Source organism: Monodelphis domestica, chromosome 4, assembly GCF_027887165.1.
Source record: "Monodelphis domestica isolate mMonDom1 chromosome 4, mMonDom1.pri, whole genome shotgun sequence".
Taxonomy (NCBI): domain Eukaryota; kingdom Metazoa; phylum Chordata; class Mammalia; order Didelphimorphia; family Didelphidae; genus Monodelphis; species Monodelphis domestica.
The window spans coordinates 147889068-147916871 of NC_077230.1; positions in this window are offsets into that span (position 1 = coordinate 147889068).

Here is a 27804-nt window from a genome sequence, read left to right on the forward strand (position 1 = left end):
CTGTAAAAACTCATACTATCACCAATCAATCATCACATAGAACCAGAATGGAGGTTAGTAGAATGCAGTTGTAATCACATAGTGGCAGCCCATCCCCTAGAATGAAAAGCCTAATAACCTGTATCACTCAACAGTTGAGAGCGAAGTTAAAGGAAACCTTGAAAATTTACCCTGCAAGAAATGCTTGAAAAAAATTGAGTCTATAGAAGAAAAACTTTTTTGGAGGAAGGAATGATAGCCACCTTTAAGGATTTGAAAACAACATTTGGGAGAATGCAATTTCAGCTTACTTTAAGGAGAAAAAAAAGCAAAAACTTTCTTAAATTAGTTTTATGTAAATGTTGGATAAACTACCATTGAATTAATGAATTGGTCATAACTGGAGGCAACTTCAAGAGGCAACTTAATGAACCCTTGGAGGGGAATTATTTTAGAGGGAATTTCTTCTATAGCAAAGGTCAGAAAATATGACATCTAAGTTTTCTCAGTTCTGAGATTTTAAATGCTACAAAATACTTCACACAACTTTGTGTGTATCTGCCTCTATGTTTTTGTGTATGTGATAAGATTTGATTAGATTCTACTTTCTTGATCATAACTATTAAAGACTACATGGAAGATATTTTCTGAATTTGTTTTCTACAACTTGATTTTAGCTAAGCAAGACTTAGATCAGGGTAAAATAGAAATGCTGATGTTCCAAGTGTGGGAAATGCTAGATTTGGTGCTAAGCACTCTGGTTGTATAGATGAACATTTCCCATAGATCTTAGGTTGGCAGTTTAAGTACACTTAAACTCACTTTTAGAGGTATAGGAACCGCTATAATTTCACTCAGTGCTCTAAGTCAAGCTTTCTGGGGAAGAATTTTACTGTTAAATTGAATCAGCTCTTCACAGTAATCAAACCAAGGAAATCCCCCAAATATTCCATGAGAGTAAAGCCTCTCATTTTGGTCTGCACAGTGCTCCTATTCTACAAAGCCATTTTCTTATCAAACTATAAATTTGGGAGCCCACACTTGCATTTTAAGATGATATCTATGAACATTTTAATTCGGTTAAGACCAAAATAATGATAAACAAGGATAATAGTAATAATCCCTTTCCCCAAAGAGTCCTAGAAATCCTAATTTACCGACTGGTAGCTACTTTCACTAAGTAGAAATACAGTAATTTAATAATCTTAGCATAGCAGTTTTCACTAAAGAAAATTAACTAATTCATTATTGCTTATAATTTGCTGAGGCATAGCTGCCATATTTGTAAAATCAGCAGGTTCAGGGGGGAAATGCAAGTTTTTAAATGAATGTTCTTTTCACCCCCAAACACATAAATGATACAATTACTTAGCTCCCTCTAGTGCCAATTTCTAATATAAACTCCACAGTAATGACCATATTCACCACGTAATCTTGGAGCAAATTAAAAATTCACTTGGCAATAATTAACTGGTGCACCCCCAAAGGGTTTAGCAGATTGAGATGATTGGATTGGAACTGAGTAAGATTCATCTTGTGACACTATAACAAAGGAAGGTCAGACATAGGCTTTTGGCAGCATTAAAGTGACGGTGTCACTTTTCAAAATATCGTTGATATCTGAGATGTCAATAAAAAATAGCAAGCAATGGGTGGTAATAGAGAGAGTAGCTATTCCAGTTGCAGCATTGACCTCTGCATACTACGAATGCAAATGTAGCAGCCTTATTTTGTTTGGCGGTTAGGGTATTTCTCTCACTTTGAACATATGAAATTCAGGCATAAAAGACAGTTAAATGTTGTCTTTAAAATATATTGTACTATCAAGTTAGAGGTGGAAATTAAAATTGAGGAGTGATCTTGTTTGTTTTACAGAGTTTTTCTATATATTCAGGCTCCTAGTTGAGTGAGATGTTCAATTTAATAAAGCAAGTACCTACTGCACACTTTAGCACCTTTTAGATCTTTAGATTGCAATACACAGTTTTACATAGTAGTTTATCCTAAATCAAAAGTAATTTTCATTGCTTTACTAGTCATGGGTGTACTGGTGGGGAAATGTGTATTCAAGAGAATACTTTTTTTTTTCAAGGACTAATACTAACATGAATGACATGAATGAAATTTGAATGGTCCCTGAGATATATTTTCTAAGGAGAATTTTAATTATTTTCACAAGTATGGACATTGGAATGAATAATGGATCTGGAGACAGATGACTTAGGTTCACATCTGCGTTAAAATACTACCTGTATGATTTTGGGTAAGCCATTTTAATGTCTCTGGGCCTCAGTTTCCCCAATTGTCAGATAAGGAAGATAGACACTTCTAAAGTACTTTCCAACTGTATATCCTAAAAAGTGCTTCTAATGAAAGAATATGAACTCACTGAATTTAAAACAAACAAAAAACCCAACATAGGCAAAATTAAGGTGTTTTTGATAATATTTAGCCATCTGTGCTGAGAAATCAGAAAACTAATAATTATTCCAAATTAACTTAAAGAAATATTACTTTCTAAATCCCAAATAAATAATAGTTGTTCATGCTTTCAGAACACTCTAAGTCTTACCATATATTTTTCTAATAACTGCTAGGTGTGAAAGATCATGGAGCTATTATTGTTCTCATCATTATTTCATAGTGCATAGATCCCTTTGTCTCTGAAAACTGAAGAGATGTTGATAAATAACAGAGCTGAGATTTGAACCTGGAGTCTTTATTTTTTTTAAACCCTTACCTTCCGTCTTGGAATCAATACTATGTATTGGTTCCAAGGCAGAATAGTAAGGCTTAGGCAATGGGGGGGGGGGGGTAGCAATGACTTGCCCAGGGTCACACAGCTGGGAAGTGTTTGAGTCCATATTTGAATCTAAGACCTCCAGTCTCTAAACCTGGCTCTCAATCCACTGAGCTACCCACTTGCCCCTGGAACTGTATTTTTAAAGGCAGTCTGGAGTGCTAGATCAACCATTAGACATAGAGTCAGTAGGACCTGGATTAGAATTCCATCTAAAATGCATATTAATCCTATGAGCCTGGTAACATAATTTAATCTCTCCTTTTCAATTGGTTTGACATCTTAAACTCAATATTCATAACTGAAATTCTTATCTTTTCCCTCAAACTATGCCCTCTTACTTCTTTATTTCTGCGGAAGGCACCACTGTCTTCTCAGACACACAGGCTCATAGCTTAAGTGTCATTCTCAATTTCCTTCTTTCTCACATCCCAATCTATTTCCAAAGCCCATCGATTTTTTTTTCATTCACAGCATCTTTCATACACATCCCTTCTCTCCTCTGACAAAGCCACCACCCTTTCCACAACATGCCTGGACTATTGTCATTATCTTCTGGTCAGTATCCCAGCCCTGAGTCTCTTGCCACTCTAGTCCAGTTTTTAGTCAGTTATCAACCATAAAGGAGATCTTTTGTGTTGCAACGGCTCCCTATTATCTTGACAGTCAATTATAAAATTCTCCTCTGGCTTTTAGAGTCCTTCATAGCCTATCTTTCCCTTCCTCCTCTATTTTCTTATACTTTTTTCATTCGGCTTTAAGAACTGGGCAGCAATACTGACCTCTATACTTCCTCACCGAAGACACTCCTCTCTCTATCCTTTTCTCCACTTTTTGGCTTCTCCAGCTTCTTTCAAGTGCCAAAGAAATCATACCTTCTGCAAGAAACCTTTTTCTGGCTTTCTTTCTTAATGCTTATGGCTTTCCTCAATGAAGTTCATTCTGTGTATATCTCATTTGTGCAAAGCTGCACACAGATTGTGTCACTTAATATCTTGCAGCTTCTTGAGGGAAGGGACAACTTTGCCTCAGAGAGAAGCATTTTAGAAATGAAATGAAGAGAGAGTATCCAGGAAGGACTGGTCATTGATTATAAAAATCTAAGTAAGGTCTATTATGAGGACTGAGAAAAGTTAATCCATTAAGGGATTTTGGAGAGGTAACCTTAGAGAGAGCAGTTTCTAACAAATGATGGCACTAGAGGTCAGATTGCAAAGGGCTGAAGAGTTGGAGGTAGCCAAGGCAAACTGTTTTTCTAATAATTAGAAATAGCTATCAGAAGTTTCTATCTAAGTGAACACACTTCTCATTTATTTATTTTTAAAATGTGCCTTTTTGACAGAAGGAACTGAGGTTCTAGATGATAGGATCATAGAATGTTAATGCTGAAAGGGGCTTTATTCTCCGTTTGCCATCATCATCTTGTGGTCCCCTCTGGCTATATGCCTCTTATCTGGATGGTTTGTTGCCTACATTGATAATTGAAGGAAATGTTAAATTTTCTATTAGGGGATGTTGAAAATAATTATTTTTCCATCTGAGTTCATGAACTTCCCTAAAATTTTAGACTTCTGAGTCTCACTGTGCCTTAAAAACACAACCATAAAAAGAAGATATAGTAAGTGCTAGAAAAAGAAACATTTTCCTCAATGAAACTAAAGTTTATTCTCCAATCTCCTCTTGTTCTTAGAAGGGAGATTTGAGATTTTAAAAAGAAAGGGAATTCACATGAGAAACAAAATCTGATGCTACATTAAAAAAATTTCCCATTCCAAAACTGGGAAATACTCATTATAGAATATTAACCAGCCATTATTAATGAGGACAATTTATAACATTAACAGCATGAATGTAGTTCTAAACATAAAACAGACTTGAGCCCTCCTTAGTAGGTTTATTCTTCAGAACTATAATATCCTGTAACTTTGAGTCATGCTGGAATGATACAGTTCTTACATCTGAGAACAAGAAAATCTGCTTTGAAATCATCCCACGTTTCTCATTATCCCATATGAAAAAGTTCAAATTTTAAAATCTTGGCTAGGACCCATAAAGCAAAACGCCTCCAACCTCAAAGGCTGTCTGCTTAGAATATTATCATTTAGATTTTCTTCCTAAAAGCAAGGTACAGCAAGTAAACTTCCCTTGTTTTATAATGTGCCATGCTGTCCTGTTATGCCACATGATCAGTATAAAAATACATTCTTAATAAAAGGTTTATGCTAAAGCATCTACAAGCTGACAAGGGTAATGAAATGGTCTTGCTAACAACTGAGTGTGTTCCAAATAAACTGTCCTGATGAATTGATGGGTATTGAAAGTTAGGGTTTTTTTAGCTAAATGATGCCCATGATTCCTAAAATGCATGATACTTTTTCAATATAGCAGCAACACCTGCTGCTAAGTACAAAAATGATTAGCCACAAACGAACCTACTACAGAATATCAGACTGCATTTGTCCAATGAAGAACTAATGGGAATTATGCAGATTGCTTTTCATTCCCTGCTGAAGGCAACCAAGCTTCACATCAATGGCAAAATGAAAATATGATTCAAATATGAAACAATATGTATTGGAGACACAATTAAATCTATTTGTGATTATTTTAAAGCATGTTTCTTTTTTATGTAATTATTTGGCAACAAAAACTGCAAATAAAGGTTTATGGTATTTCCTCAGTACCTGAATGACTTTGAGTATTAATCAATTACAGACAGCATAAATAGTTACCTTATTCCAAATCTTACAATGTGCTGAAATCTAGGAATGGACAGATACATATTAATAATATATCAGTTTTTTTCTCAATGCTTTATCACGATTCGATTTTAAATCTCTTTCCTTGAATCTATTTTCTTTTGGCAACATAGAAGTAGCTGGTAGGTATACCTTCCTGAGGCCATCCAAATACTTTGAAAATGAATAATCCATTTTTATGGTATAAAATACTGAGTTAATACCAATGTTAAAGAAATGAAAAGATGGCAGTTTCTAAATTGGAGAAAATATGAATTGAACACTCTTTATAAATATATTTTTGTTTATTTCCTTTATAGTCACAGATGTATGTCTTGTCAAAATTCTTGAATAGCTGTTGTTTGTTTATTTTGGCATTTTCATTTTTATTTATTTTTCTAGAGAACCTATTATTTCATTGGTATAAGTAATACCACATAAAAAAAGATCTTCAACCAATTTCCTCAGAGCCTGCTCTGGAAGTTATATATTGCAATTGTATGGGATCATGGAAAGGTTAAATAAAAATAACAATAACAATAATAGTGATGAAGATAATGACAACAATAGCTAATGTATTACTTTTTGTTTTGCAAAACATTTTACATGTGCCATCTCACTTGGAACATATAACAACCATTTGATCTAGAAGCTATTACTGTCCTCCTTTTACAGATGAGGAGACTGAAGCTTGCAGAGGTTAGCTGACGTGACTACTGTCAGAGTTACTAAGTAGCTTGGATTGAGTTCTTCTTGATTCCAAACCCAGAACTCTAGCCACTGCAGCACTTAGCTGCCTCATGGCATGCCCAAGTTTATACAGTCAGTTAGATTCAAAAATGAGAATTGAAAACAGTTCTTTACAACTTAATGAACGACTCTCTGATCATTGGCTATGGTAGCAGGAGGTAAACGCAAATGAAAAAAATCCTACAGAAACGATGGAGTAGTAGTATATTTCAGATGTTAGCCAGTTAGTAAGTTTTCATATTAGGAGACTAAAACAGGAAACCAAACTATTTCCCAAACTGAATATATTCATGAAATACCTTACTTCTATTAACTCAATGTATATCTCTAAAGTCAAAGATTTTAAAACTAAACGTACATTGTACTGATCAGCATCACTGAGGAGACTTTGCTAAGACCTAACGATATCCTGGCCAAGTTCTTAGAATTATCTTTTCTTATGTATCCCCTCTTAGACATCAGCATGAATGGACCATCCCAAATTCAAAATTGGTTAAAGTTCCATGAAGGAGGAGGTAGATTTTCAGAGCCACTCCAGGTTCCATCTGCTCTTACCATGAACATTTATCCTGCATTGGAAAGACATATTTATTTATTTATTTTGATAGTCCCTATTTAGAATTATATGAGATTGCCCAAGAAAATAAGTATAATTTTATAGACTATAATAATGAAAAGGGATGGCTGATGGCCTCTATGCTTTAAACTTTCTAAAAAAACATCATTTTACATGAAACAACACAAGAAAGTGAAATCCAGTGAAGAAATGAGAAATTTTCTTAGATGGAGATGCTGCCAAATGAAGATACATGTTTTGGTTAATGTTTATTGCTAAGGAGTATATTCAGCAATTTTCTCAATTATTTTTTTGCAGATCTTCCCCATGTAACTGCATATGTTTATTTAAGGGAAACTATAAAGTGGAGGGTTTCACAATGTAAGCATAATCCTGATTCAGGACACAAATCTTGGAATTTGCAGTTGTTCAGTATTGCTTGAAAGTGTTCTGTGAAGTCCAATTGAATCTAACTAAACATTGAAATAATTCATTTAATTCTGTAGCCATTCATTCCTATAATGGAAAGTTTTACATTCATTGTAGAGGGCAAGTTAGATTATTTAAATATACTCTTAATAATGGAGGCTGACTTTTAACTGGTTTCTGCAAACCAACATATTGAAGAGCAGTCGCGACATCAGTTTATTGGGCTTCCAGTTTAAACTTGTTAAGAAGCAAGTATTATTCTTCATTCTAAACGAAAGCACTAAGGAGAAATCATGGTCATTCATGGTGCCAGTTCTGCATATGCTAAACTCTTTACCGGAACAACTCAACTGCAAGTCTGAGTAATTGATTTAGTCACATATTCAGAACTTTTGCTTCTTATCCCATTAAAAGTAGCACTAATGAGCAGTGACTGTGACCTTCCAGTGGGAAGCCATATGTGCCACAACCCCTCAATATTTACCACCCAAATTTAATCTTTTTAATGGACACCTTAAAAGGAATCTGATAGAAAATACTAAGAGCTGCTCCCAAACTAAAACACTTAGGGAAGATTTTGATTAATGCCTCATGATTAATCAATTGATTAATACAGTTCTCAATGCAGATGTTAGGACACTGTCTACTTTAATCAACCATTCTGAAAATAGTGAAGACAAATGCTTTATTTTTGCATTTACCAAAAAAAAAAAGCCTTTTTAATGGTTATGTTAATTATGACACAAGCTTTATTTACCACATTAGAATTTTATCTAATGTTAAAATCTGTGTACATGGGAACCATTAATGAGATAAGTAATACCCTTTTGGCAAGGCCATATTTTAAGCATGGCTAAAAAATATAATGCAGTTAGCCAAATATCCCTGCACTTTAGTCTTTAATAAGAAATTATTTCAGGATTATGCCATAATACACATTTAAAACCTTAAAGTTTTTTTTTTATTATTCTTTGCTAAGATGGTTTCTAATTTGTGATGATGCTTTCCACCATACTAAAACTGAAATCTTTATTCCAGTCAAAAATAATCACCCCGTAATTACCGTGACAAACTGCCCAAGCTGTATCATTGTGGCCATTTCGACTAATGATATTGTATTAGAATGCCGAGCAATAGACTTCAAATGGAAAATATAATTATGTGCATTAGTTTGTCTAAGCATTTATAAGATCACATATCCATCAGTTTTCAGGTCTCATAAAATAAACCATACATCACTGTCATTGCTAGTTTTGTTATTGGAAATGGGGGCCTTTACAAACTGAGCTCAAGACTTGTATCTTAAATTTTACTTATTTGTAAGCCACGAAATCCCCTATAAGTTGACCTGGAATAATTATAAAGGAATTTTCATTCATGATGGAGTGAGTTTGCAGCATAAACTATTTAACACTTTCACTACATAAGAGATAAGCATGGGGTTTTATAATTCAGTGCTCTCATACTACTAAAATCCCTGAGTATAGCTGTAATGAGTCAGAGTCCAGGAGGTCTTTGCCCTGGGGTGTAAACATACTAGGTTTTGCTCTTCATTCTGGAAAGAAAAGTCATACTTACTCTAAAACCCCAGAAACTCTGACCACACCAAAGCTTGGTGCTGAGTCTTTCCTTCTAGTCAGAGAACTGGACCATCTCTTTTTCTTGAGTGACTGAGTTCACCATTAGACTATATTCTCTACCACTGCCACTCACCCTGCAACATACCCAATGACTTAAATAGATGTTGCTCTAGGTTGAAAAAAATGTGTTATGCCTATATCTTTGGGTATTTAAGTTAGTCTAAAAGAAGCTCATGGAGAAACCACTGGGGGAAAAAGTAATCATTTAAGTATTTAATCATTTTATCAGCTTCTATAACTTGAAAACCATTATAGTAGAGTAATCAGATAAGAATTTAAACAAGTAGAAGCCCTTTTGAAAATAGTATGATTTTTGCTAAAATATTGAGTATTCTCAGGAACTTTTAAAATAAAAATAATGTTGATATAACCCCCTCCTTAGAAGTCCACCAGCAGGCATCTGCTGCTGATCACCTCTTCTCAGGTATGGTAGAATGGGGATTCATTCTTTTCATGTAAGTTTGGACAAAATAGCTGCAAGGATCCCTTTTGATTCTCAAGTAATTTGTCTCTTATTCTATGGCATTTTTCTTTCAAATGTTAGTTAGTTTGATTTTAACAGAGGTATTTTCCATTAGCTGTGTGACTTTTAGCAAGTTATCAACTCTGGGCTTCATTTTTCTTAATAAATCTGTAAAATGAAATTGTCGAGCTAGGTAATCCCTAAGGTCTTGTCTTGCTCCAAATCCATCTATTGCATAGCACATTTGGGAAACAGGTGATCCAAGGGTTCAAATGAAAGGGAATAATATTCTTGAAAAAAAAACATTATATACTCCAGAGCAAATATGTACCTGTGGCACTAATCTCAATTCCTTATGCAGACAAGCAGCTCCCTTTTTAAATAGACTTCATATGGTACTCTATAAACAGGTATACATAATGTTTTTTTTTTCCTTCAGGAATAATGATGTTACAAAATGCTGCATTCCACCCTCTTAAATTAGAGCAGCTGAACTTAACATGCTGTGAATTATCCTCATGTAGGAAGTGATAGAAACTCATACGTGATTTCTTCTCAAAATCAGACACCTATGCATGATGCTAAATCCATCCCTTAATATATTTTTGAACATATCCAAGTCACTCTTCCATTAGTCCATGAAATGTGAATTCATCTCAAAGTGACTTGTACCCTATAGGTGGTCCAATATTATAAATAGTTATAACAATCAATTTAATCAGCAAGCATTTATTCAGTGCTCACTATGTGCCAGTCACAAGGATGGAAACAAAGGGGGGAAAGCAGAACCCAAGACCTTCAGGAGATCACATTCTAAAAAATGGGAAAGAAAACACTCAGCTCTGCACATGCAAGTTATGTGCAGCCTAAAGGGGAGATGGTCTTACAAGGAGGGTGATGTAAGGGATCATGAATTGAAGGCAAAAGCAAAGGAAACAGAAAAGGTCTCTTGTAGAAGAAGACGTTTTAGACTTGATTTTTGTCTTAAAGGAAGCCTTGAGACAGAGGAGAGGGAGGAGAATGTACCAGACCTGAGGGATGCAGTTAATGCAAAAACTTAGGATCAGAAATGTCTTTTTGAGGAAAAGCAAGCAGGCCACTTCACAAGGTAAAAGAAGGAAGTAAGGCATAAAAAGCCTGGAAAGGTGGAAAGGGATAGGGTCATTAAGGACATTAAAAGCCAAGCAAAGCCTTTTATATTTGTTTCTAAATGTAATGGGCAGTTTATTGGATGTATATTTGAGAGATAATGACATGGTCAAAACCTCCTCTTTAGAAAAATCACTTTTGTAACTGAGTGGAAGATTGGACTCTAGTGTGGGAAAAACTTGAGGCAGGTCGATCAACCAGAAGCCCAAAGTAGAAAAAAAATCAATAGAAAGAAAATTTGAGCTTATTTTGGATTGGGTACCAAAGATTTATCTAGAATTGAACTGTAGGCCAAGGGAGTCTATAATATCTCTCTTATACTTTCTTTTAACAGATGAACTATCATCTAGCTTTGCCTCCCCATTTTATACTTGTCAAGTTGATTTTTCAACCCAAATGTAAATCTTCATATTTATCTCAAAATATTTCATCTTCTTATATTTATTATAATGTTTTAGGCTGTTGAGAACTTTTCAAGTCCTATTTCTACCATCCAACAGTTTAGTTCTCTCTCCTAGCTTTGTGACATATTTGTATTTGATAAGCAAGTCACATTTTTAAGTCAGCTGAACATATTTATTTCTGAATGTTATGATATTGTTCATGCGTAATTTATTTTGTTCTAAGAAATATGAGTGGAGTTTTTTGTATTTAAGTAATGAAATGATAATTTTTCAACTCTTATTTCTTCTTTTTTAAACCCTTACTTTCCATCTTAGAATCAATATTACATATTAATTTCAAAACAGAAGTTTAGTAAGGGCTAGGCAATGGGGGTTAAGTGACTTGCCCAGGGGCACACAGCTATGAAGTGTCTGGGACCAGATTTAAATCCAGTATCTATTTCTGGAACTAACATGCAGTCCTATGAGCCCCTATCTGCCTCTAACTCACATCTCCATTTAAACTATTTTGATGTTAACTGTCTCTAGAAAAGCTAAGAACTAACTAAATGGCTCTCTTTATTTTAGCACCATTAAAACAAAATCTAATTAATTCATCGGACAGTTCTCTTACAGAAGGTATTATTTAACATTTTGTGTGTGTGTGTGTGTGTGTGTGTAAGACACAGTGAGATATGAAGGAAGATGTGATTGTTGGCATCAAATGCTGATCTCTAAATCTTAATGCTTGGCATGGCAATCCTAGTTTCTTGGAGATTAGCCACATTCTGACCCCAACTTTCCTAGGCTCTCCTTCAGTCTAACTCTTACAAGAATCTGATGGTGCTTGGCAATAATGACCTTGGACTCATAAGAGCCTTCCTTCCCTGCATCACTACAAAGAGATTATTTTCTAAAAATACTCACAGTCATCTGAATTTATCTTTGTAGTGCTAGGCTTGAATCTACAAGGTTATCTATTTTATTTATATAGAAAACTAGTCAAAAACCATTTACTAAGAGCCTACTACACTTCAGGAGATGCTGGGGTTACAGGGACAAAGAGGAAAGTCCCTGGCCTTAAAGGGTTATGCCATATAATATACTTCTTCAAAAGGCAACTGTGTGAATCTATGGTCCATCTGATATTATGTTTTAGTAATAATCTGGTGTTAATTTCAAGGGAAAATGTTGACACTGAAATCAATAGCCCCAGAACTGATATTACAAAATTTTAGTTTGTCTTTCTCTGACTTAGTACCTGATTAAGGTATTCCAGAGTCTCAGAACTTTTTTTTTTTAACTGTATAACATCAAACAAGTTGCTTTATCTCTCCGGGCCAATATCCTTATCTGTGAATTGAGTTGGTTGAAATATATGATCTCTCTGGTCTCTTCCAACTTTAGACCTACAATGTATGCGTAGACCTCTAATAAGTGGCTTCCTGGACTCTCATCCTTGACCTTTTGGGATCCAATAGGATTTCTGCTCATATCAAAGATGCTTCTCAATGATAAACATTCCCTCTCTCGGCGGTAAATGTCAATATGCCTGTGACATTCTCATGCTATGTTACCAATGAGTAACACTTAGCAAAATGCAGTCTCCATTGTGTTGTTTCATGTTTTGGCACTGTATACATTTGTCTATGCTTTCATCTCAAAAGTTGAGCGATACTGCTTGCTGTATTTGGGTGCCAGTGTAGATTTAAGCCATCCAAACAAGACTGTGTATTTGAACTGACAGAGAGTAAATGATTTGCATCTGGCATAACTGATGGTAGTGTCAAAACCTTGGCATACAATTCATCGGTAAACATATTCCACTGAATGCCTATCCACACATGCCCAATTTCCTATCAGGGGACGAGGCCAGAATATTGCCAGAACAATGCAAAATATTTTTTACAGATGATTTGAGAGACTATTTTTCCCTGACGAAAGACTGAAAGAAGTGTTACTGTTTTCCTTTGGTGATGAGATAGAAGATAATTTCTCAACTTTCATTGCTGAAATTAAATTTCATGCAAAAATGCATTCCTGACAACTTGAGATTTGATGAAGTAGTAAGAAAAATCTAAATGCGACCAAGCAATAGTCTCAAAACAATCAAAATTATTAGTTTACTCAGAGATCAGAAATGTCTGGGTCTGAAAAGGCCTGCAGAATTGAAGTTCTTTACCCTTGGCATTTAAGAGGTATAGAATAACATGATTCATATTTCTAATCTATAGACTTCTCAGTTGTGATAGTTCCTTGTAAAGGACTGTTTTGGTGAAAAGGTTCAAAAACTAGTTAAATCTCTTCCAGTGTATATAGATCCTTTTAAAAGAGAAGAGAATGTTGAGATCAATAGTTTTTATTTCTTTATTCAGAATTAGTGTATTTGGAGAATTTCACCATGCCTTTTTTTGCAGAATGAATGGAAATTGGATAGTCTGGTTAGTTTATTTTTCAATGAGTTAAGATTTGTCCTATTTATAATCTATGTATTAACAAATTTCAGAGATTAGAATATACTAAAGCACACTTATCAGTAGTACTATAATATAATTTTATTAGCTGATTCAGAAGGCAATTCAAATCCTTTTGGGCATCTCAAACTAATCATTCTGAATATTAGTGATCATTATTAGTATGCTTAGTGTTTTTATACAATAAAAATGTTTGTTTTCTATTTTCTTGGGGAAAAGAAATAAATGGAAATTTATAATCAAAAAATAAATATGGATGATAACATTTCTTTCTGAGTGGTCCATACTTCCTTAAAAATAACTTTTTTAGGATTATTTTAGGTAGAATATAATATTAAAAATCAAAAAAAGAAGATTTCCATAGTATGTTAGGAAGTTGAGCAGAAACTCTGAATTCATTAGGAGAAAATATGGACAAGGATTGCTAAAACAAAGAAGGAAAGAAAGTTTATAATACACAGGGGGAAATGGCACACTCGTAGTGAGGAAATTATGGATCTTACTTTGTAAAGACACATCAGAGAAGAACAGATTTCAAATTCCATGATTTACCAATTAAGTGGAAAATAGGGAAATTCTAGGTATATTATAATAACCATTCTTATAGATGGCTTCCTTTGGGATTAACACCAAATTATTTTTTTAAAAATCAAACTATTGAGTCTAAGTTATATTCATTTTGGAAATATATTCTGTAGAAGCTGTTATTGAGGATAGTAGTTTGATGCAGTCAATCAACACTTCATGCTTTCTTGGTCTCCTGTAGTGGACGGTATGTATGTCCATAGAAAAGAAACTTTTTTGTTGTTTGTTTTTACTTGTGGCCAAAGGAGTTTTAGGAACAGTTAAATTGTTTACAAATAAAAGCAACCACAACAACAATGTATGAAATTCAAATGTTACATTCTTTTGTCCTGGTATTTTATCCTTGTGCTCTTGGGACTTCTGGCTTACCCAAAGGTGTCACTAGATACAGTTTACTTGCAAGTCTCTTTTTTTTGCCCTAAGGCAAACTTCAGGGTGTGATTATTACCTATTGCTGGACAGAAATCTTCCCCAGAGAGTAATTTTTTAAGGTAGCAAGTAATACCCCCTTCTCTATTCCCCCATGATCTCACTCAGTAATCTAAAATGTAGAGAGTATTTTTTATTTGGTTTTGGTTTTGAGTCTTTTTCTTTTCTTTTCAGACTCCTCTTTGGTTAAAAATGGTAAAGCCAATTGATTATTTTAATCTGAATAATGTAGAGATATTTGACTCCTGCCTTCTTTATAAATAAAATTAATTTAGAAATGGCATTATCAAAGCCAGGCATTCTTTTCAGACTAAGAATTCCAGATGTTTTTAGTCGCTGTCTATGACATTTCCACAATCAGAATAAATTGTGTTTCCAGACTAATGTAATAGATAGAAGTGCTGAATAAATCTCATACAGTTGAGATGACAAAATTAACATGCTGATGACATTTTAATGTTTCAATATAATCAAGGGGGCATGGCTCATGCCTCCACCAGTTCTAATATAATTCTTTTCTTTAATCTTTTCCCAAGACAAAATAAAATATAGATAGATTTGGGAAAGTATAAAAGTAGAATGTGCTGTAGTGTCAAGCCATGCTGCTTGGGATGCATTTGAAAGCCATTTAAGTTATACTTTGCCTGTAGGTGTTGTAATAAAGCAATTAATTAATATATTGAAGGACCTGGGGTCAGCACCAATTCTTTTGTGTCCTTGTTATTGCTATGCTGCTGGTACTGCTTTATATGAGAGTAGATAATTCACTGATTTGGATGGAAAAATGAATAGATTTCCTCCAGTGGGCAGCGGCAATCCAACTGGTTTTATATAAAATGATTTTGCCACAACCCAGAATGAGAAGAGAAAAATGAAAATGTGAAAATTGGAAAGGTTAATTTCTGTCAAAGTATAATACAAATTAGATGTGCGTCCCCTGATTTCAGATTGAGAGAAATCTATAAAAGATGACAAAATAGTTGAGCTCAAAGGTATATTGTGATTAGATAAATTCTAGGTAACTGGTTGTGCATTTTTATGTGTTAAGGAAACATGTAAATCACTGTCCAGGATCTCTTTCTCTTCCATCATTGATGCCCAAGAGTATAATGGTGGTGATAGCCCAAATTGAAGGAACAGGTGTCAGAAGTTGTAATGGCAGAAGAAATTTGGCATTTGAGTAGCATGAAATAACATAGAAGGAAAGAACTAGAAGGAATCTTATAGATCATCTCAGGTGCTACATTAACATATGAAATGATATGTCTAAGATAGTACAGGCACAGATGAGGATGTGAGATGGCTATGACTGCTATTCAGTGTTCTTTTCTTTATACAATTCTACATGTTGAAAGAGGCAAATGGCACCAGTGAGGATTGGAGTACAATAAAGGAGATCACACCTTGATTTTTCAAATTAGCATAATTTTCATCTGGACTTCACTAAGCACTCTCTTTCCTCCTGTTATCCAGCTATTATGTATTATTTTATGTTATATTTATTTGTATATATCCTCCTATTAGATTATCAATTTCATAAAGGGTAAGGGTCACATTTTATCACAGATTTTCAGAATGCTGCAGCTGAAGGGGGCCCTAGAGATCAATCTCAATATTAATTTCTGAAAATGAGTCCCTAAAAGGTGAAAATACTTGCTGTATCAGAAAGCTATTAAGTGAAAGACCTGGGATTCAAGCTCAGGTTTACTGAGTTCCACTTTAAGGACTATTAGAGTACATGTCATGTTGTCTCAGCATAATGCTTTGCAGAGAATGCACATACCTCTTTGTAAAAAACTTTGTAAAATAGCCATTTCTTTATGAATCTAAAATGTTCTTTTGAATATGATTTTGTTACACTATGATCTGAAGTGGAGACATTTAGTCTTTCTGCTTTTTTGTACTTGTTTGTGAGGTTTTTTATGTATAATACTTATTCAATTTTAGTGAAAAGTTCCAGGCACAGCTGAGAAAAAGGTGTTCTTCCTATTCCCATTAGATTTCCTCCACAGGTCTATCATTTAAAACTTTTCTAAAATTCTATTCATCTCCTTATCTTCTGTCTTCTTTATTTCATGGTTAGATTCATCTAGTTCTAAAAGGAGAAAGTTGAGGTTCCCCATTAGTATAGTTTTACTATCTACTCCTATATATGATTTAATTTTTCCTTTAAGAACTTGGATGCCACACACATAAAACCCAGTGGAATTACTCACTGGCTACAAGAGGGGGGTGGGAGAAAGGGAGGGAAAGAACATAAATCATGTAACCATGGAAAAATATTCTAAATTAATTAATTAAATAAACATTTTCAGATAAAAAAAAAGAACTTGGATGCCATGTCATTTGATTGTTTATTTCCTTTTTTTCCTGTAGTCACTATATACAACAATCCATTCAAAATAAATAAGCTTTCTGAAGAGGCAGACAACAATCAGAGTACCTATGTCATCAGAGTTTGACTTCGCATACCTGCATTATTTCTATTACAACTAGTACACTTTTAGAAGATTCCTTTGAGTGTTCTTTAAAGGACATTATTTTAGTGTCCCTTTTAAGGGGTAGGAAGTATTCAATGAACAGTTGTGCTTATTCATTGTCTATTCAGAGAGGCATATAGGAAGGCATTTGGAACATTTACCACCCAATGGCACCATGGTAGATATTGGGGAAACAAAGATATAAATTGTACAGTTTATGCTTTTTTATGAGTTGGCTTTCTGGGAGGGGGGTAATGTATGTACACTATTAATTAAAATCCATAATGAAATAAGTGCATGGAAGTGATCAAGCAGAGAGACAAAATAGGTTGCAGGAGAAGGTGGGGAAGAAAGGGATCACTTCTAGAATACCAGAGGAAGAAAAACATTTTGCTCACTTTTTTTCATATTCCCTCTAATGTGCTCTCTGTCTGTATCTATCTCTCTCTGTCTCTGTCTCTGCCTCCATCTCTTCTCTTCTCTCTCTCTCTCTCTCTCTCTCTCTCTCTCTCTCTCTCTCTCTCTCTCTCTCTCTCTTTCTCAGTCAGTCAGTCTGTCTGTCTGTCTGTCTGTCTCTCTCTCTCTCTCTGTGTCTCTCTCTCTCTTTTTCTCACTCACTCAGTATGTCTGTATGTCTGGCTCTATCTCTCTCTCTATCTCTCAGTATCTGGAAAAACTGTAAAGATATGTTGATCCTCTTAGCTAATGGATTGAGAAATCTCCAGAACTTGAAGCCCTTTTACAATGAAATCTCGTGATCATAGCCTGTGCCTTGCTGACCCCTTAAAAGCACTCTGAGCTGTCAGCATGTTCTCTGCAGACTGATCACTGTGAAGACCCCCCAGTGAAGAGGGTAATGCTGAAGATCCACGGTCCTCAGAGCAAGTTGGGTTGAGGAATGACACCTTTCCAATCCTGCTTATTGAATTTAAAAAACCTCATAGCTTTTGTTGTCAGAGAAGCTGCTAAAAACAAAATTGTTATAGGAATGAGTTAATGGAGAAAGCCTGAAAAAAAGTTGAAAGCAAACTTAAGATTTATCTAAACTATCTTTTTCAGGTCAACATACAGACAGATACTAAATATACTTTCACTGGAGAGTTGAAAAAAGATCTTTTTGGGTAATATTCTAGCTTCAGAGTAGTTCCAACAACAATATAACACTGTTAGTCTTACAATTCTTTAGTTTTGGATAAGAAAAAGAAGTCAAGATAACTCTAGCTTGTTCACCCTATATTGGACTTTAAATTGTTCATATTCTTTTCCCTGAATAAAACAATTTTAAGTGCCTCTCTCCAAAAGGGCCACCAAGCTAACACTTGGCAAGATGGTAAGAAAGACAGATTTTGTCTTGATTTCTTCCCTGACTCTCCCTTTTAATGTCTCCAGTCCATGCCTGGCATTGGATCCCTTTTATTTTCTCTAGCTGCTTAGAGACCAAATTGCAATACCCTACATGACCTGGATATTTTCTGTCTCCATCTTCTCATTAAAACATACTCTGCATCCCATTTCCTCAGAATTCTGCTCCTGCTAAGTGACTTAATAGATCTTAATGGAGTTTTAAAAGATTTTTTAAATACTTGCTTATAATATTAACTAACCAGTAGGTTATTTAACTGAGGTAATATAATACTTAAATTCTTCCTCACAAACACCTATTACTTCCTTGATACCCTACAGAGGGCTGAAACTCCTCTCTAACTTTTAGTAGTTGGCTGCCTGGGTATATTGATGGATTAAGTCCAGGGACTAGTCCAGGGAGTACAGTTGGCATGTATCAGAGGTATGTCTTGAATCTGAATCTCCTTGGCTTATATTGAATGGAGCCCATACTCCATTACATCATTTTCTCTGGCTTCCCTCTCCTATTCCAGCATCTTCTCAACCTCCTCCTCCTCCTCCTCCTGTTCATCTTGTTTCTCCTTCTTTTATTTCTGCACCTTCTCCTTTTTTCTTTACCTTCTTCTCTTTGCCCCTTCTTAATAAAATAAGTATGGTTTAGGTGATCTAGAATGGAGGTTCTTATTTTTTTGTCATGGATCCCATTTCTCTCTGGAGAAGCACAAACCCCTGAAATAATGAGGCTTTGTTAATGCACACTAAAACAATTGTCTTGTCAGCTGCATTTGATTAATCATTAACAAAATATTGATCAAAATATTGGAGCCAATAGGTGGTATAGTAGACAGAGTGCTGGGCTTGGAATCAGAAAGCCTCATGTTCCTGAGTTCAAAGCTATTCTCAGACATTTACTAGCTGTGTGACCCTGACCAAGTCACTGAACCCTGTTTGTGTCAGTTCCCCATTAGTAAAATGAGCTGGAGAAGGAAGTGGCAAAGCACTACAGGGTCTTTTACAAGAAAATAGCAAATGGGATCATAGACATGACTACAATGACAACAACAAATTATATATATGTGTATATATATATATATATATATACACATATATATATGGTTTTATGGATCCCTGGTTAAAACTTCTATTCTAAAAATTGCTGATAACATTTTAAATTTTAATATGAACGCTTTTGCCCTTTATCCCTAGTTTTAAGGTCAGAATTTGGGGACAACATACAAGACAATATACAAATCCATGAAGAACCAGTTTAAATTACAATTATTCTTAAAGTATTTTAACAACTCAGTATAATCATAAAATACTTTAAGAATATTTTGCACTCAATCACCTACACATAGTGGACAATTTGCTGGACAACATATAACCTTAAGCAAGCCATTGTACCTCTATGCATCTCTTTCCTTATCTGCAAAATAAGAGTTGGATTAGATGGCCTTTTAGCATGCCTTCAAGGTATATGTATGATGCCTGTGAACTCTTTTTAGCTTTTGAGGAATCATAAGCTCATCTATGTTTTTGAAAATTTAATTTGATGTAGATTTTTAATTATAGCTTCTGGTTTGTGTAATTTGAAGATAAATGTTATTTACATATTATATGCTATGAACAAAGAGGTAAAGTCATTCACTGATTTTTACTAAATGATGAATCCATAGAATTTAGCCCTAATAGGAACTATTTTTCATCACTTATTGTACAGATGAGTAGTCCAAGGCTGTGAGGGAAATGGGCTTTCTCAGGCTCATACAGGTGATAAATGGAAGAGTCAAGGATTTGAACCTTAGTACCTCTGAATTAAAATACAGATGTCTTTTGAGACAGAAAATTTCCCCAGAAGATCTGCATTCTTTCCATTATCCTACAGTTATTTGCCAGAACTTTATTTTTTTTCAATTAGAATCTATATTTCATTTTCTTAAAAATATTGGAACAGCTTAAAAAGTCAAATAACACAAAATGGGACAATTCAAAATAAAAACATAATGACAAGCAATCTCAAGAGGAGCTGAGACATAACTTGATGTGATTTTCCCCCCAAACAACTAGAGAAAGCTGAGCTGTAGGGAAGAGGACCAATTTACCTACTTACTAGCTTTGGAGGAAGCTACTTTTTTTCTCCAAGGATTCTGATCCCTTATGAAATCAAGTTGGAGGAATGGCACAGAATATGTAAATAGTAACCATGACACAATTATATTTTTACATTATCAATGTTAAAACTCATTATATGGACAGGAGTCCATTGTTTTAATATTCCTTTGGCAACTATATATGATTTTTAGACAAAAAACAATTTCTAAAGATTTTCAAATTACCACCAAGCTAATGCATAATGATAATAATAATAATAATAATAATAATAATAATAATAATAAAGATAACATTTATACATGTCAGGAACTGTACTAACTTTTTGTAAGTATTTTTTATTTGATATTCACAAAAATCTGTGAAGTGTGTGCTGTTATTCTTCCCACTTTTTAGATGAAGAAAAAGAGACAAATAGATGGTAATCAACTTGTGTAAGGTCACATAACTAGCAATTGTTTTTGTTAATGAGTCCTTTGTCACATAGAGCTAATAAGTGCCTGAGTCCATATTTGAACCCAGAAAGATGAGTCTTCCTCACTTAATGCCTGGCACTCTATCCACTGTGCAAACCTGAACCCAGATCTTCTTGAAGCTAGATTTATTACTCCTCTAAAGGAAGGGGAAAGATGGGGAAATAAAAACTTGTTTGTATATCTTAAATTTATTTGCTATCATAATTAGTTGAGGTCAACATTTGCATTAGAATATAGTATAATATCTTTGAGAAAATAATTTTCTGGAAGAAAGATTTGAATGTAGTAGTTGTTTGGGTGGCTTCAGTGGAGTTTCATTTTAAATATTATCTTCATTTTAGGAGTGAGAATAGAGAAGAGAGTTTCTTGACAATCTTTATCATACAAAGCAATAGAATGGCCAATTTTCGATTGCCTTAGTATAGAGAAAACAAGCTAATAGGACCTATTGAGAGGGCAGTAGAATACAATAAAAACCCCTCTAACTGTAGAAAAGTCATTCACAGATGAAGATTGGCAACTGTCTGCAACTTATACTCCTAGAAAGTTGCCTTGGACACTGAGAGGTTAAGTGAGTTGCTCATTATCACACAGCTAATATATTGCAGAGGCAGACCTTGAACACAGGTTTTCCTGATGCCAAGGCTCTCCCTCTTCCCACTATATCAAGCTGCCAGCTTGCTCTATCAATCTGAATAGGATTCTGACTATAACAGTGATTACATCTGTTGTTCTTTCTGCCCACACAAACTAGTTGAAGGGAAATGGTTGAATTTAGTCCAACTGATTTTTAAAGAATCAGTCAAATGAAATTCAGCCTGGAGATAATGGAGATGAAGCATTTTAGAAACTTTAAGATTCTATGTAAATGCCAGCTATTTTTTAGGACTCTGAGACCTGTGTTTGCAGGTGAAATGGGTAGAGATTCTGCTGCCCCTTAGACTGAAATCCTGTCTGAAACCTGCTCTTAGAGGCAGCTCCTCTGATCCCTTTCCCCCTTTCTTCAAATCAGCTTGCCTGATGGTACTCTAGCTTCCCAGCAGTCTATGCTTCAGTCACATTTCCCCATCAGTAAAATAAGGGGACTATACCAGATGATCTCCAAGGCCCTTTCCAGCTCTAAAATCCAATGATCCTATGATTTTTTAATAAGCTAAATTTAACTGTTCCTCTGTGGGGTATGAATAAATATTAACTGCATGGACTTAAAGGAGATGTTGCCAACCTTCATGCAACCCACAGAGGATCCCAAAATGATCCAGAAGGAAAATAAAAGCAAAAGGAAGCAAAACTTGACCACTCATGAATGTTGTAATAAGAAGTTTTAACTAGCTTCTCCAATGGAGAAGTCATTCTATGGCTAGAGAGAAAAAACTCTGGGGTCTCAGCGCTACCTAGTGGCCAATTGGCAGCAACCATTCTTTTCCTCCTTCCCCAGGAATAAGGTGTCAACAGAGGCTTCAGATATGAAACCTCCGCCATTCTCCATCTGCTAACACCTTTGGAAGAGGCAACAGAACCAGATTTAGTTGAGGGTGGTTTCTAAAAATATGCCCCACCATGCCAATTTAGAAACACCACATGAGTTATTTATTAAATCCCCGAAATGGCACGCCTCCAAAGAGCTCAAGGTGCTCCACATAGAACTCTCAACTTAGCGAGTTTAATTATATATTTGAAAATGAGAGGTGTGGAGGAGAGAACTAGAGAAGTAGAGAAGAAGGCTGTGAGGGCAGGCATTAAAAAAAAGACACCCAGGTACCTTTAGCATGTGTCTGTGATGACAAAATTGAAAGAGTAGCAATGTAAACAGTACCAAAGTTCTGAAAGATATCTAAGAAGCCACATAGGTGGAACATCTCAAACCATGGATATCCTACACCTGGAAGTTGGTGACATTCAAAGTTTTAATAAGGGCACAGTCAAGGTTGGCTGAAAATCCCCATGATTTCACTGATGACTATATGAAGTAAGAAGAAAGTGTGCCCTGGGGGTGGCTGTCTGACCTGTGTCCAGGAATGCTGTCTCCCACCATTGGAACCATGTTTTAATTTCCCTTTTGTTGATGTATGGATTCCTCTATAGGAGAGGATTTGCTAATAAAGTCTTTTCTTTTGGCTATCTAAAATCCTCCTGTTGGTTTTAATGACATTCTTGGACTGTCTTCTAATCAATAGATTTCATTTTGTGGTTTTGTTTTATTGGGGAGCAGATGGTCTATGGGGAGTTCTTGAGAGAAGAAAGCCCCTCTACTCATACACACCATCAACTGTTCTGCAAGTTAAAGTTTTGGAGAGTTAAGTTTATTGGTTAAATGATTTGCTCAGGGTTATATACGCATTCAATATGCATCAGAAGTAGGTCTTGAACCCAAGTCAACCTGGTTCTGATGCTGGATTTTTTTTTTTCTCTCACATGATGTGACCTTGATAATTAGAACTGAGAAGTTTCTAATCATAATATTTTAAGGATAAATTTAGTTTCATTTGTGATCCTGCTCCTAATATCTTCTCAAAAAATAAATGAACATATTCAAGTTATGATGAAACTGAATGAAAATGGATTTTATTTTGATTAAAAAAATAAGCTCACAGAATTATTTTTGAAAAAACAGAGGGATGTGATAAAACCCAGGTTTGGGAATCACTGAGTTAGAATCTCTGGGTCTCTTCCTTAAAGATATTATCTCAGATGTTTGTTCCTGCCATCACTGACTCTCTACTCTCATGGTTTTCTTTTACATTCTATTTGATCCATCTTGTTCATTTCAGCAACTATTTATTAAGCACTTATTATGACTCCTACAGATATTACAATTACTCTCTGCAAGATGCTTCAACAAGAAGTTCCAGGAATCCTTATTATCACTCCCAATCAGCGGGGTTAGATGATTCCTCCTCCCTCCATTTCTTAGACATTTCTGTGAATCAGAGTTGGCCCAAACAAGAGAATGTTACAAAATATTCCCTCTGTATGCTACTTTTGCAAGCCAGATATTACTGTACTCACTTGGAAGCCATTCCAATCTCTACTTGGCATCTGATATACAAGAGCAAAAAATATAGGTATTCACTACATCAGCATAGGTTAAAGGAATTTTTGGTTTGGATTTCAATTCCATCATTGACTTCTGTTCTGGGCCCAACTGTAATGGATCATTATACTGCCTACACAGATAAATGAAAGTTCATTATAAAATGTTTACTTTGGCCCTAAACTGAATGCTAGTTGATATAAATTGGTGAAAGGGGAGAGGTAGGAGGTTGAGAACAAGACGTGCTTTGCTCTTCAGTTTCATATTCTAATTTGGAGAGATGAAGAAATTTAAATAGATTAGCTTCTGGGCACATAAGCCTAGAAATATGAAGGATGCACCAGAAGGCCAGATAACCTGAAGGATGATTAGAAGGCAAGGAGAAAGGGTGTCTTCATACCATACATGCACACACACACACACACACATACACATTTTTCTTACCTAGCCTTCCCAAATATAGTTTGGGGATTATTCAGTTCCTGATTTCTACCATCCTGCAAATAAAGAAGGTTTTTTTTTTTGTTTTAAAGGAACAAATAAACAAATCAGAGCAAACTCACCTTGTCCTAAGCACAAATATGAAAATGTATATATTTATATATAGATATAGATATAGATATATATGGTAGGGTAAAAGAGGAAATCCACTTTTTTTTGTCATACACAACAGTAATCAACATCATGCTTAAAGGATACTTTCTTGTCTCAAATATCATTCAAAGGGCAAAAAATAATTTTTAAAATGTTAAAAATAAGTTCTGTCTGCCTCCAAAATCCAATCTATAGGCATCTAGCTATAAGCAAGGTGAGAATTCTAAGATGCAGACAGAGGGAAAAGGAAATCATGTGGCTGACTGAGGTGAGTATCTCCTCTCACACCTTCAAACTTCTCCTTTAGTAGACATCAAAAACAGTTGAGTTTATTCCCCATTTGATAAATGGGCAAGGGACATGAATAGGCAATGTTCAGATAAAGAAATCAAAACTATTAATAAGCACATGAAAAAGTGTTTAAAATCTCTTATAATTAGAGAAATGCAAATCAAAACAACTCTGAGGTATTATTTCACACCTAACAGATTGGCTAACATGACAGCAAAGGAAAGTAATGAATGCTGGAGGGGATGTGGCAAAATTGGGACACTAATACATTGCTTGTGGAGTTGTGAATTGATCCAACCATTCTGGAAGTCAATTTGGAACTATGCCCAAAGGGTGCTAATAGAATGTCTGCCCTTTTATCCGGTCATACCACTGCTGGGTTTGTACCCCAAAGAGATCATAAGAAAAAAAAGGCTTTTACAAAAATATTCATAGCCACACTCTTTGTGGTGGCAAAAAATTAGAAAATGATGGTATCAATTGGGGAATAGCTGAACAAATTATGGTGTCTGTTGGTGATGGAATACTATTATCCTAAAAGGAATAATGAACTGGAGAAATTCCATGTGAACTGAAACAATCTCCAGGAATTGATGCAGAGTGAAAGAAGCAGAAGCAGGAGAAACTTATACACAGAGACTGACACACTGTGGTACAATCAAATGTAAAGGACTTCTTTACTAGCAGCAAAACAATGATCCAGGACAATTCTGAGGGACTTATGAGAAAGAGGACTATCCACACCCAGAAAAAGAACTGTGGGAGTAGAAATACAGAAGAAAAACAACTGCTTGATTACATGGGTCAATGGGGAAACTATTGGGGATATAGGCTCTAAAGGATCCCCTAGTGCAAATATCAATAATATGTAAATAGGTCTTGATAAATGACACATGTAAAACTCAGTGGAATTCCTCATTGGCTATGGAGGGAAAGAACATGAATCATGTAACCATGGAAAAATATTCTAAATTAATAAATTAAATAAATTTCAAAAAAGAAATATTTTGTTTAATGGAATTGTATGTTGGCTCTGGGAGGGGTAGGGAAGAAGGGATGGAAAGAAAATGAATCATGTAAACATGGAAAAATATTTAAAAAATAATAAAAGAAATAAATACGTGGTTTAAATTCTCTTCTATAATGTTCATGTCTCAATTTAAATTAATTAAGCTTACAGACTTTTCATTTTATAAACCCATTTCCTTTTATGAAACTGTGATAAATACAGGTTCCTCAGATATAAAAATCAGTCCTATCTAAAGAACAGGGATTTGGGACTGTTGTGTACTTTACAATTTAGTTGTGCTGAGGTAATCACCTATATAATTGTTATATTCCCTGAATAGTCTAGAAAGTTGAGAGAAAATCACAGACCTGAGTTATTTGGTTTATAATTAAAAATCTGTATGCTAAAAAAGAATTACATTTCACAGGAGCCCACTGACATTCTGTTGTTACATACTTCCTGTAAATAGAGGATATGAGGTGGGGATGTGGAGTGTCCGGCCTCTTTGGCATAATGACAGCAAGCCTGGTGGTGGTAAGGTGGGCTTTTGAACTGGCTGATCAGCCATGAGTATGTGGTCTTTATTTTGTATCTGCTTTATTTCTTTATTTCTAATGATCATTAATAAATATCCAAAAATATAATGTTTTTATTATTGAGATTTAATTTATTTTTTTACATTTATGGCAACCAGAAGCTGGAAAAAAATTCTCAATTTTTTAAGATAGCCTAGATAAAAAAAAAATATAAGCCTTGTTTCTCCTGCCAAGGCTTTTTGCATGCACCCTCTCAAACTCTTAGAGAACTCCAAACTCTATTTGGAGCTGCTGCTTTACTTCTGCCATTTCCACCTTTTTTCCATGATCACTCTCCCTACTGCCTGGGCTATTTCTAGCTGGGGGACTCTTGGAGAAGAGGAGATAAATCACTTCTTTTGCCCATCTACTTGACCCCATGTTCCTCAGTTCCTTGCTGCTGCCTCTGGTGTTGCTAATAGGAAGCATCCTCCTGATCTCAGGCCCCAACCCAGATTGCTCATCTGACCCCAGCCCATCTCCATGTCCCAGACTGCTGGTAGCTGCTACTGTGTCTTCAGAAATCACAAACTTGGAGCAGATCTCCAGAATAGCTGGTAAAAACCTGGTTGTATTTTCCTTAGGCAACAATTAGCCTCCTAGCTCCCTCTCCATGTGGCTCCCTAGCATTTTACCTCAGAGGGAAGGAGAAGGGAAGAAAGAAGTTACTCTTCCAAAAAGGAAGTAAATTATAAGCATGGTACACTCTTTGAAAGAGCAGTGCATGACCTATTTCAAACAGCTTCTAGTTTTAGGGTGTTTTTTTTCATGAGTGCACTGATCCTTTCACTTATCTTGCCTGAGATTCAGGGAGAAGTTAATCTCCCTATAGCCCTTTGCCATTTGGGCCTGCACAGACTCTAAGATTAATCCAGTTTGAGACTCATCAAACACATGTTCTCCCTCACTGTGGGAAATCCCACAGTTCTGACAAAAGGAAATTGATTGAATAGAGAAAGGAACTTTAAAGATTTTGGAGGTGAACTTTTTAAACCTCTTCAGACTCCATTGTTTTACGAAAGTCTCTGTATTTTATTGTATTTTGCTGATTGTCTGCTTTAAGATTTAATTTTAAGTTCATATGTTAATCTGATCAATAATATTCTGATATTTTAGATCTGTGTTTTAGATCTACACTAGATCATTTTAATCTACTGTGTTTTAACTATTAGATATATTCTGTTGCTTTTCCACTATTACTACAGAACAAAATATTGTAAAATATTGTAAAAGCCCATAAATAGCCTTTTTTTTCTATTATGGCTTAGTTAATTGTCACATAGATGATGGATGAACTTCATCAAAACTGGTTACAATTGTATTACATTATTTGGAAAATTTAATGAGCTAAATATCTCAAATTGATTTTAAGGGGTCTTTAGACATGGTTTTTAGAATTTTTCTTTCAACAACTCTGACTGATCATTTTGCCTACCTCTGAGTTATTTGTAACAAGAGGTAAACATCCATTTTAGTAGCTTAAAGTGAAGTGCAATTATAATCCCCACCTCCCACAT